The sequence below is a fragment of the Mustela lutreola genome, chromosome 7 (genome assembly GCF_030435805.1).
Source record: "Mustela lutreola isolate mMusLut2 chromosome 7, mMusLut2.pri, whole genome shotgun sequence".
NCBI classification, from domain to species: Eukaryota; Metazoa; Chordata; class Mammalia; order Carnivora; family Mustelidae; genus Mustela; species Mustela lutreola.
The window spans coordinates 94,589,286-94,601,979 of NC_081296.1; the positions used below are offsets into that span (position 1 = coordinate 94,589,286).

The 12,694-nt window shown below is 39.4% G+C and overlaps 1 non-coding gene across 1 annotated transcript; it reads right to left on the reverse strand.

Annotated features, from left to right (window-relative positions):
• Positions 1 to 11,201: 11,201 nt before the first annotated feature.
• On the reverse strand, positions 11,202 to 11,386 carry LOC131837320 (U2 spliceosomal RNA). The gene has a single exon (XR_009355974.1). It is a non-coding gene; the product is annotated as a U2 spliceosomal RNA (small nuclear RNA).
• Between the last annotated feature and the right edge of the window lie 1,308 nt (positions 11,387 to 12,694).

Genomic DNA, 12,694 nt, shown 5'->3' on the forward strand with positions numbered 1-12,694 from the left:
TCACTGTCCAATTTTAATGCTGCAAGGGCCAAAGATAATAAGAAAGGGGGAAGTGCATAGATAAATCTTTCAAAATATTCCTCTATACATGCAAATGTATCAGGGAAAAGGGAACATATTAAAATCACCATTTGGACAAATTGGGTTGTTGGTCTAGGAGGTATTTTTTTTATTTTTTATTTTTATTTTATTTATTTGACAGAGAGAAAGGTCACAAGTCGGCAGAAAGGCAGGCAGAGACAGAGAGGGGAAACAGGCTCCCTGCTGAGCGGAGAGTCCAATGTGGGCCTCAATCCCAGGACCTCATGAGATCATGACCTGAGAGAAGGCAGAGGCTTAACCCACTGAGCCACCCAGGCAACTGGTCTAGGAGGTCATAAAGGAGAAGAGTACATGACAGGACAGAGGACAGAAGGGAAAAAAAGAGAACTGAATGAGACCCCTTAGTTAGGTCCAAGATGTAAAGAAAAGGCCGGCATCTAGTAGTTGAAGGACATGCTCCAAAGGCAGCACAGAGATAAGAAAATGGACAATCCCTAAATTTTAGAATTATAGCCTCGTGGCATTTTAAGCCTAAAAGATACTTATCAGATCATCTAAATCCAAATGCCCTATTTTGGAGACAGGGAAACTGAGTCTCACACTTTGCCTACCTCATAATTTCGTCAAGGTCCCCAATCCCCTCAGCCAAGTTTCAGTACTATGGTATTCTTCTTAGCAGCCTGGGACCTGTTCACATTTGTATTTTGATTAATCAATGTTGTGTATGATGGCTTTAGGTCTGAGCCACTCAATTCATTCTTAAACATGCTAGAGAATTCCAATATAGAGCTTTTTGTTCCTTCTCTGTATATCTTGGAGTTTTAATCACAGCAGAGTGAATTGAGGCTTTTTTATGATTGCATAGAATACACCAGGCTCCAACTCTCTTTTCTAATTATGAGGAAAGTCATGTGGCCTGTTATGGACTGCTTGGTATAGTGTCCAGGGATAGATGGCTCATGGGATTTTACAAAGATTAATTCAGATTAGCTCATAAATTTATTGAAGGAGGTATCTATTAGGTGTTCTTGTCAGTCTGTGTGACTGCTATTGACAATAATAAAATGATATGAGTTTCAAACTCCCCTGTCCCATGCTGCCTTCAGATTTAATCATTAGTCAGAATCTACTTTCTTCCCTAAGGTATCTTTTTATTATCTCAAATAAGAATGACAAGTTGAGATCAGTGAATTTAAAAATTTTTATTTTAAATACTACCTCTGTTTCCACAGGTTTATCCTCTCTTCTCAATGTCTGGGTTATAACAAAATTTAACATCTTCTGAGCAAACCAATGTACATCAAAATGATTATAATTGTCTTTTTACTCAAAAGATAGTATGTGCTTCTAATGCCAGCAGTAGTCAGGTGAAGAGAGAGTAAACCATTGTTCACAACCCAAGATCGAGATTTGCTACACTTTCTTTTAAAATGCTGCACTATAATCCCACCCCCTCAGTTTGTTTTGTGAGATTAAGAGTCACTTATAAAAAATAAAAAATTAAAAAAAAAAAAATAAAATAAAATTAAAAAAAATGCTGCACTATAGCCGTATGCCCTTCTCCAACCAATAAGAGCCTAAATAATAATTTAACAAATAGTCCCAAAGTATTCGATGTAATCAAAGAGTGATTCTAGCTTTAAGGGAGAATAAGCATAAGTAATGGGGCTTGCTTTTATTTCCTTCTCTTAAGTAAAAAAAAAAAGAAATGTTAATATTTGTACAAATATCCTATTTGTACAAATAGGAACATCTGAATGGCTCAGTCTGTTGAGTACCTGCCTTTGGCTCAGGTCGTGATCCCAGAATCCTGGGATCCAGTCCCCCCATCGGACTCCCTGCGGGGACTCTGGTTCTCCCTCTTGCTCTACTGCTCCCCCACCTCATGCTATCTCTCTCAAATAAATGAAATCTTAAAAATAAAAAAATAATAAAAATAAGTAAGAAAATAAAATGTACAAGCATTGGGGCGCCTGAGTGGCTCAGTCAGTTAGGCATGCAACTCTTGTTTTCCACTCAGGTCATGACCTCAGGGGATTGTAAGATCAAGCCTGGTGTCTAGCTCCTTGCTCAGCATCAAGTCTGCCTGAGATTCTCTCTCCTTCCTGCTTATGCGCTACTTTGCGCTCTCACACTCTCTCTAAAATAAATAAATCTTTTTTAAAAATGTACAAACATTTACCATATTACTTTTGAGACCGTAACTGTATAGCCCAAAGGTAATTCAAAATTTAGCACTTGCAAATAACAAAAACAGCAGTCATTTGTTCAGCAACTACTATGTATAGAGTCAAAGAGCAAAAACTATCTTATGCCCAATCCACCAGGGACTTTCAGGTCTCTTCTAATACCCGAAAGATCATTTACCTCTTTTTTTTTTCTGGTTTAATATTAAAATCCTCACTAAGAATATTTTCTCCAGTCCCGGATTACTGCCATTACAGTGACAAGCCAGAGAACCGACACAATCTATAATCAGAATTTGTATATGAATAAGACACTAGATCTTAATCATTTTTTAAAGATTTTATTTATTGATTTGACAGACAGAGATCACAAGTAGGCAGAGAGGCAGGCAGAGAGAGAGAGGAGGAACCAGGCTCCCTGCCGAGCAGAGAGCCAGATGCGGGGCTCCATCCCAGGACCCTGAGATCATGACCTGAGCCGAAGGCAGAGGATTAACCCACTGAGCCACCCAGGCACACCTGGTCATTATTTTTAAGATTCTATTTATTTATGAGAGAAAGACAGAGAGAACAAGTGGGGAGGGGCAGAGGGAGGGGGAGAAGAGTCAGAAGCAGACTCACACTGAAGGCAGAGCCCCACCCAGCCCTCAGTCCCAGGACCTCAAGATCACAAATCGAACGGAAACCAAGAGTCAGACGTTTAACTGACTGAGTCACCCAGGTGCCCTTAGATCTCGACCATTTTTAAACATAAGATAAATTATTTATTATTTCCCCAAAAATATATATAGAAATGTACTAGAGAATAAATACTGATTCAGCAAATTTACAAACTCAATAAAAAGCCCCCACTAGGCTCAGAGATAACCCCTCAGACACTGCCATCAGGGTCCCATGCCAGGGCTCTTACCAGTATCGGTGACTAGCACCAAGGAGCAGCAGCAGAAGGGGGATGTGAAAGAGACAACCCTTTAACTCTGTCACAACACCTCTTTGACTATGCTGGATTTTCCCCCACCATGGCCCTGATAGTTACTGGACTCTATCTCCAATGACCTGGAGAAGATAAAGATGCCAGCTTCCCTCTATCCTCCAGACAATTTTACTTCATTTGAATAAAACTGGTGTGTATATTAATGGACACCTTTTTGCTAACTTGTTTTTTTCTTGTTATTATTTAAATCTAACTCAGAAAGTCCTCTCTCACTAATCATCGAATGTACTCATTCAAAAGACATTATTTGGGTGCCCTTCAGGCGTCAGGCAACACAGAAAAGCAGACCAAAGTAGACAAAGAAGGGATGGGCACCCCAGGAAGATTTTTGCACAGTTTTTCTCATGCCAACCAAGAACATCTTTGGTTGTTCAGTTGTTTCTAACCACTCATCAACAATGATCCATCTGGAACCTTGGGTGGTCTTATGTCTGTTCATCCTTATGCATTAAGGAGAGACTCTGTATCAAGAAAAACAGATTCCATTATAAAAGGACTTACTTCACTGGGAGCTTATAATTCAGCCCAAGTTATTGCTAATTTTTGAAAATGAACCATCAAGCTACTTTTCAAGAAAAATACATGTGAGAATTGGATGGATATCATGGTACTAACTAGATAAATGGCTGTCGGTGTGGTAGTACAAGATTTCATATGGAAAATGCATTTTTTTAATATAATGTTATATGTCAATTATGCCTCAACTTCAAAAAAGAAAAGAAAATGCTTTTTTACATGCATGCCTCAGTGGAGTTACTAGTGCAAATGGCAGGAGAGTAAAGTATAAATGACAGGCGAGAACAGCAGAATCAATAGAGTTCTTAAGATGAATTCTATTTTATATCGTTTTCAAGGGTTTGTTTTTTTTTTTTTTAGAAATTCTAATATCCTCTGACTAAAAATGCCTGAATAGATACACTGTCACCTCTAAGATACATGGAACATTGGGTCTTATGATGCTTTAGCAACAAAACTAAAATTCATTTTGTTAAGAGAGAGAGAGAGAGAGAGAGAGCAGGAGAGGGGCAGAGAAAAGAAGAGAACCTTAAGCAGGCTCCACCCTCAGCAGTGCAAGAGCCTGACAGGATCCAGGGCTCAATCATATGACCCTGAGATCAGGACTGGAGCCAAAATCAAGAGGTGGGCGCTTAACCAATTGAGTCACCCAAGCACCCCAAAAATTCATTTTTTCATGTATCATGTTTTCATGCTCCCTGAGTTCTTTACAAAACAAATGCATCTTTAAAGAAAGTAAGAAATATAAGCTGAGAACCATACTTGGCTAGACTGGAAAAGAACACATTTGCTTGTAGTTTAGCATTATAATTATATTTTCAATATACAGCATGTCCCTCAGGGTTTTACTTCAGAAATAATCCCCTGTGAGTCTGTCTCAAGACATTAATACGTACATCTGTACATAATATGATTAATACAAAAATATAATGTCTTAAGCTTTAAACAAAGTAAATTAATTTATTCCTTTTAAAATGAGTCTTTATATTATTCCACAAAAGGCATCATGAGTACAGTATTTAATATCAAACTGAAATACAAAAATTAAATGAAAAACTATCTCAAACACAGTCCCTTAACGGTAAATAAAAAAGAAAAATATAATAACCAAATGAAGATGGTATCAAGTAAGACTACAAGCATCTTAGGGAAAAAATAAAGAATGTAACTTTATTTCAGATAGAGATAAAAATATGTGCTTAGTTTAACTCTTCCTACTAGAGTTTTCTAAAAACATCTGAAAAGGAGAAGGGAAGTAGGGAACTTCTAGAAGACCCACTCTAGCCAGGCACTGAGGTGGGCTCTGGGGATTCAGTATGGAACAAAACAAATACATCCACTGCCTTTATGAAATTTACATGAGAGAGACAAATGAGAATTGAGAAGATGCAGTATTACAAATAGTGAGGAAACAACCAAATGCCATGAAAAAAAAAAAAATGAGAAGCTCCACTTTAGTAAGATTAGTACCAATTCCCCACTAATTCACAAAGATAAATACAGACACTAATCGTTGTTGTTGTTGTTGTTGTTGTTGTTGTTTTAATGTTTTTTAGTTGTTCTAGTGGGTGAAAAAAATAAATGACAATATCAGAATTTCAGAAAAACTTTACCTAGTTCTTATCATCACCGTCTTTGGACCAAAAGTTCGTGATTCCTTTTTTCTTGTGTTGTAATGAAGCCAGAGTATTTACTTTATAGAGAATAAAAATATAAAGAATAATATTCCACTTCAAAGATGACTTTTATACATGTTTAACCTCAGTGATGGCACCACACTGAATGAATAGCCCTTGGCCCAGCCAACATGGAAAATATGAGTGGACATACATAACATGGCTGCAGTATTCAATCTGGTCTATAACCACAAGTTCTAGGCCCCATAAAGCTGACTTAGTAGAAACAGATATTGATCACAAAGACAGCTAAAGCAGAGAGACAAACTCTCCATTTCTCCTCATTTTCCCAACAGCTTCTCAAGGTCAAAGAACATGTCTACCTCATTCTGTAAATCTTCATTAGGTCTAGGACAGGGCCATCTACCAAGGGAGCCTTCCAGGCGCCCTTGAGGGAAGAGAAGATATTAAAGGAATTCAGTGAGCTATTTTTACTGAAAGGAAGCACAACAGCTTGAAACAGTGAGTAGATAAACCTGACACACATCTAAGAAAGTGGAAGAAATGAGACTGGAATTGTGGGTAGTGGACAGCCTGAGGAAGGCCTGGAAAACCAGGTCAGAGAGCTGGAACTCTGTAGAAAATGAAAAATCATTATACAGAATTCCAGATACGTTTCTCTTCTAGAAAACTACAGAGCTCTTGGGCAGGATGAGAGGCAGAATTTAGGGAAACTATCAGGATGTGCTTAAAGAAAGGGGAAAGGGATAAGGGCCAAGAGTAAGATGGTAATGGACTCAAAATAATTAATGGTAGGAAGGAATATGGGGAAAAGGGGGAACCAAAGAATACTACAAGGTTCTCACTTGTTTGGCTGAAAAAATAATATGTCACTAACAAAGGGAATCGTAAGGAAATCAGGAAGGGAGTAAATGTGGAAACAGCCTAAGAGTTTGGTTATAAGCATGCTGAGTTTGAGGTGATACTAAAGATGTAAATGAAAATATTAAATCAACAGTTTATTATTTATTTGAATCTACCAAATAATCTGCCACCGGCTTTTAAAAAGATTGGGGGATGTGGGTGGCTCTGTTGGTTAAGCATCTGACTCCTGATTTTCAGCTCAGGTCATGATCTCAGGGTGTTGAGATCAAAGCCCACATGGGCGCCCTGCTTGGTGTGAAAGCTGCTTAAGATTCTCTCTCTCTCTCTTTCTCTCTCTCTCTGTCCTTCTGCTCCTCCTTCCCCCAGATGCACGCTCTTACTCTCTCTAAAAAACAAAAAAGTTGAATTAACATTTTTAAATTCAAAATGACACATGGTACAATTGGTTTTTTTAATGACAGCAAAACAAAAACCCACTAAAATAATTACAGAAATAGCCATCATCAGATATCAGTGAGTTGTAGGAAAAAATTGAAAATTCAGAGCTAGAGCTGAAAAATGAGGTAGGTCTAGAATTACAAATATATGCAGGGGTCATCTGCATACAAATATTTTTGAGCATCCACTCTAGGCCAGGCACTATGTTTGGTGCAGAATGTTTAAGAACAATAATATAGGATCCAAAATGCTATGAAGAAGGTGGTAAGGGAAATAATCAGAGGCTATGGGATTTCTCTTGGAACTACATTTGCACAAAAGCACTATTCTTATTTAGATTGAACATTTTAAGTGTCTTGAAGGCAATTTAATAAGGAAAGTTAACAGTAGGTACAAGCCCCCTCCTCAAATCACGCTTTGGCCCCAACAATGATACCGAACAAAAGAGACATGACCTCTACCCTCATGGAGCATTCAGAGCAATCTAGAAAAGAAGTCATTTTTTTAAGAGAAGGAAAAAGAGAAGGCAATGAAGGAAAAGAAATTATATCACAGAATAATTCAGATGAGGTGGAAGATGTAATTTAGACTATAAAAATCAAAGAAGGCCTCTAAATGAGTGACATCTGAGCTAAAACAGAAAAACGAGTTGAGGCAAGAGATTTGTAGACAGAGGACGGCACATGCAAAACCCTGAAGCAGGAAAGGGTTTGTCACCTTTGAGGACCAGGGTTAAGAGGTCAGGTTGGCCAGTCAGAACTGGCAAAGGGAAACGGGCACAAAATTAGATTGAAATAGTAAGCTTTTTACAGATGAAGAAACTGAAGCTCAGAGTGGTTAAGTAACATACCCAAGCTTCCCCAGCTGGAAACAGAGCCAGTTTCCGATCCCGCATCAGTATGACTCAAAGACAATATCCCTCGCCAATCCAGCAGACTCCCCAAACCAGATCTGAAGAGTCACCTAAGGTGCTTGTTAACATACAGATTCCTAGGACCTACCCCAAAATATTAGAACGCCCTAGAGGATCAGTTAGAGCCCCCTATAAAAGAGATAGTACATACAAATTGGATAATCTGAGAATTTAATGAAGGAACTGTATTAGTTGCCTAGGGCTGCCATCACAAAGTATCACAAACTGGGTGGCTTAAACAACAGAAATGTGTGGTCTCCCACATCTGGAGGCCAGAAGGGATGTTCCTTCTGAGGACTGTGGGGAGAATCTCTTCCGTGCCTCTCCCCAGCAGCTCGTGGCTTGCTGGCCATCTTTGATGGTCCTCAGCTTATAGATGCGTTGCATGAATTTCTGCCTTCATTTTCACATGACATTCTCCCTGTGTGTATATCTCTGGGTCCAAATTTCCCTTTTCTATATGGATACCAGGCACATTGGAATAAGGCTCACCCTAACGACCTCAGCTAACTTAACTTGATCATCTGTGAAGACCCTATTTCCAAAGACGTCCCAAATTTCCAAAGGTCACACATTCACAGGTTGTTAACAACTCTAGGGAGATGCAATTCAACCCATAACTTTTTTTCTACTAAGACGTGGCAGGGAAAGCATGAGGGACAGTACAATACCCCAGACTAGCCTCAGCCATTACCTACCACCCCTCCCTGAGGCCAGCAGTACTCCAACTTCCCTCCTCCAACCTCTTACCCGCTGAACCCAACCAGAAGCCAGAAAGGAGGAACCCATGGAACCATTAATAGAGGTCACCTTCTGGGATGTGGAGCTGGATGGAGAAAACCCAGAGGGGCCCGCTCTCTAACCAGAATGCCCTGAAAATCTTTAAAATCAGGAATGCCTGGGTGGCTCAGTTGGTTAAGCAGCTGCCTTCAGCTTGGGTCATGATCCCAGTGTCCTGAGATCGAGTCCCACATCAGGCTCCTTGCACAGCAGTGAGCCTGATTCTCTGTCTGCCAGTGCTCACTCTCTCTCTCTCTCTGACAAATAAATAAATAAAATCTTTAAAAAAAAAAAAAAAAAAAAAAAAAAAAAAAAACCTTTAAAATCAGACCCTAGAAAATTCTTATGCTCAGATGTAGTTTAGGAAATGGAATGCCACCATACATTGGTTAGAAAGACAAGGTCTTAAGTATCAGCGACTCTTACTTGTGTAACCTAGGATTTTTCTTTTTTTTTAATGGCGTGCTTTGAATTACTTCAACAAGAAAGGCAGCTATTAATTGGATTTGAGGTAAGAAAGAGTTTCTGTTTTGTTTGTTTGGGTTTTGTTGTTGTTTTTACTTTAACAACCTTTATCAACCTTAAATAACATCCCCATTCTGAAACCTTAAGGCTGGGTGATTTGGGAGATGAAGAGGAATCAGTTATCACCACAGGACCAAGCCTGCCCTGGTACCTCACTCTCAGTGATGGTCTCATTGCTCTGTGATCTTGGGCTCATAGAAACCGTGACTTAATTGAAAAAGCCTGGAGCTCCAACGCAACTCACACATGTGCAAAACCCCACACTGAACGAGCAGGAGGAAAACTAGGACACTGTATCTTTCTCAAAGTAGGGAAGCCCTTATCTCCACGACCTTGTCTGCTTCCCTGGCTTCAGAACAGACGAAACATGCAATGACCAAACCAGGGAGGATGCCTGGGCAGCGCAGTAATTCTATGAATTCATTTGGCTTTCACATATGGGTTGTTTTTCTAGAATACAGGATTACAACATTAGGAAATGCTAATTGTTTCTGCTATCCTGCATGACCTGCCAGGAAGGTGAGATGCAAATTAAGACAATATAATTACAGCTGCTCTTACCCTATTCAAATGTATTTTCCTTCTCCATCAGGATTCAAGTATGGGACTTTTCTTTAGTTTTGTTTCCAGTATCCTACTCTATCTCCCACTTTTCGCCATCTAGGGACTCTATCCTGGTGAAATGTCTACCATCACCCTGAGATAGTGAGGCTTTTTGTTTTAAACAAACATATCAGAACTTCTGCATCCGGATCAAGTCTTATCTTTCTAAATAATCACATTGGGAGGCTAAATACTTAGTTGGCATGGCGCATTTTGATACCAGTGAACTCTCATTAAAATACTATGTCAAAAAAAAAAAAAAAAACCACTCTATCAAATACTACATCAAAAATGCTATGTGGGGGCTCCTGGGTGGCTCAGTGGGTTAAGCCTCTGCCCTTGGCTCAGGTCATGATCTCAGGGTCCTGGGATGGAGACCCGCAACGGGCTCTCTGCTCAGCAGGGAGCCTGCTTCCTCCTCTCTCTCTCTGCCTGCCTCTCTGCCTACTTGTGAGCTCTCTCTGTCAAATAAATAAATAAAATCTTAAAAAAAAAAAAAAATGCTGTGTGGGAGGGGTGTGCTGAGATAGGGCTGTATGGTCCCTTAATGCCCATGGAGAGTCTACAGAGGCAGAAGCCTCTCTTCTCTCCCACCAGCTGTTAAAGGCTCCTCTTAGACTCTTGGCAGCTGCCCATCCTGATTTAGGCCCATTATCCTACCAGGACAGAACTAAATGCCTTACTGATGGAAACTATCCCCCTCCCACCTCCCTACAAAAAGAAAGAAAGACACAGGGTTGGGTGGGAGGGTAGGGGAGGAAAGGAAAGAAAAGGAAAGAAATCAAAGAGAAATAAATGTCTTCCACTAAGTCTCTGAAAAATCTCTCAATAAGACATTAGGCACTTAAGAATGTTACAAGCGTGAGTCATTTTCCAATAGCAAATACTTGAAGTTGGTGAAGTGTGCAACCACAGAGGATTGGTTAAATATTTTATGGACTATCTGTACAATGAAATAATTTTCTGGGACTTAAAGCTATGGTGTAGACCTGCTTTTACTGACACAGAAACTTGTTAGGTAAGAAAAGCAGGTTACAGAACTAGAAGTAAAATGTGATCTTGTTTTTTTTTAAATATGTATGTTTTCATGTATCTTTGAATATGTGTGTAGAGAGAAAAGGGGAGAGAGAAGAGAGGAAAGATTTTATTAAACACCAAGACGTAAGTGGATATTTTTGAGAGATACCAATTATGAATGATTTCTCTCTTTTTGCTTATTTCTATTTGCTAATGTTTCTCCAAGAACTATGACTTACATGGGTAAAAAGTAAAGAGAGCTGCCAAGAAGAAAACTGAGTAGCTGTGGCTGAAGTTGATCATTAAAGTAATAACCCAGCATTTTACTTTATTTTTTTTTACGCTATCATTTACTAAAGCAATATTATGCCATAAATACATACAGTGATTACATTTATATGCAAATCTCAGAAACCACATCTAGTGCTCTTTTAAAATCGTCAGTCTTGGGACACCCGTGTGGCTCACTCATTTAAGCATCTGCGTTTGGCTTGGGTCATAATCTTGTTCTGGGATGGAGCCCCACATCAGACTCTGTGCTCAGTGGAGAGCCTGCTTTTCCCTCTCCCTCTGCCCCTTTTGTAACTCGTGCTCTCTCTCTCTCTCTCTCACTCACTCACTCAATCACGCGTGTGCGCCCTCTCTCTCAAATAAATGAATGAAATCTTTAAAAAAAAAAAAAAAAAAGCAGTTTCTACATCCCCAACATGAATTAAGTGAAAAAGCAAAATCAGGAGGCAGAAAATGTAGAGTATGCAAACAATTGTTCACAAAAGAAGGGAAAATAAAGAAGATACATTAGACAGGCACCTATGTGCATAAAAGTTATCTGATACTACACTTGATCTTAGCCAAAAGGCTGAGAAGCAATATAAAAGTTATCTGAAAGGTAAAAAGGAAACTTGTAACAGGTTCACCTGTGAGGAAACAGCTGAGCTGAGGGGGACAGGATGTCTGAAACCTGTGAATGGATTACCTAGTCCAAAATGAAATTTCAGTTAGTCGTTTGTACTTCTCAGGGACTTATCTTTTTTATCGTGTATTCCTAGAATTGTACCTAAACGATTGGTGGAGTTGTTCAGTCTTGATTTAATATCAATGATATTCAAATCCCATTTGCATGGCTCTTTTTTTTTTTTTTTTCCATATCTACTTGGTCTCTTTTCAAATGTTAAAAGGAAGGAAGAGGACCTGGGTAGAAGGAGACAGCCCTTTATCTCACATAGTTTCACCCCATCCTTCTTAATGGTAGGTTTACCAAGGTCAAACAGAAAATAAACCACAGTTGAGAGTTTGCTGCTAACAGACATGTAGGAGGCACACACTCTCATGCATCGTTCTATTTTGGATCCAATATTAACTTCTCATGGATGACAATGCTGCCTCCATTATTTTCCCATTAACGCAGTGCACCCAAGGGGAACATCTGCCCAACACTAATGAGCTATTCACAGGAGAAACAAGAACAGGGTACCCGAAGCCAAGGTAAAACAATTAGAGGGAAAGGAAGACTGTTGGCTCCTGACCTAAATTGAATTGCTTTTAAGAGACAGAAACAGATTTTTAATTATGTAATCCCTTTGTTTCTCATTTCCTTTCAAACTTAAAGGTCAAATTCCCCTTTCAAATGCTAAGGACCAGATCTGATATTATTGTGTCTGTGAGGACTGGCTGCGAGGAAACCAGGAGAGGGGCCCCACTCAACCTTCATGGAGGCAAAGCATTTTTTTTTCTCTCTGCTATCATCCAAACTACTCTCCGGAAGAATCCATTAATAACTGCTGTCTTTCTCCCTTTGCATTTCATTTTTCTCCCCATGTAGTATTCTAAGAGAAACTAAGTCTGCCTTTACCAAGAAAAATAACTGAAGCCATGAAGATCTGGGATAAGAGGAAGTCTCATTAACTTACACTTTTGTGAGACTTGACTTTGAAATTGCTTTAACCTATGCCTCTTTTCTCACAGCTGATTGGTTGCATTTCAAGAGTGGATAAGAGGGGCACCTGGGTAGCTCAGTGGGTTAAGCCGCTGCCTTCGGCTCAGGTCATGATCTCAGGGTCCTGGGATCGAGTCCCACATTGGGCTCTCTGCTTAGCAGGGAGCCTGCTTCCTCCTCTCTCTCTGCCTACTTGTGATCTCTGTCTGTCAAATAAATAAATAAAATCTTTAAAAAGAAAAA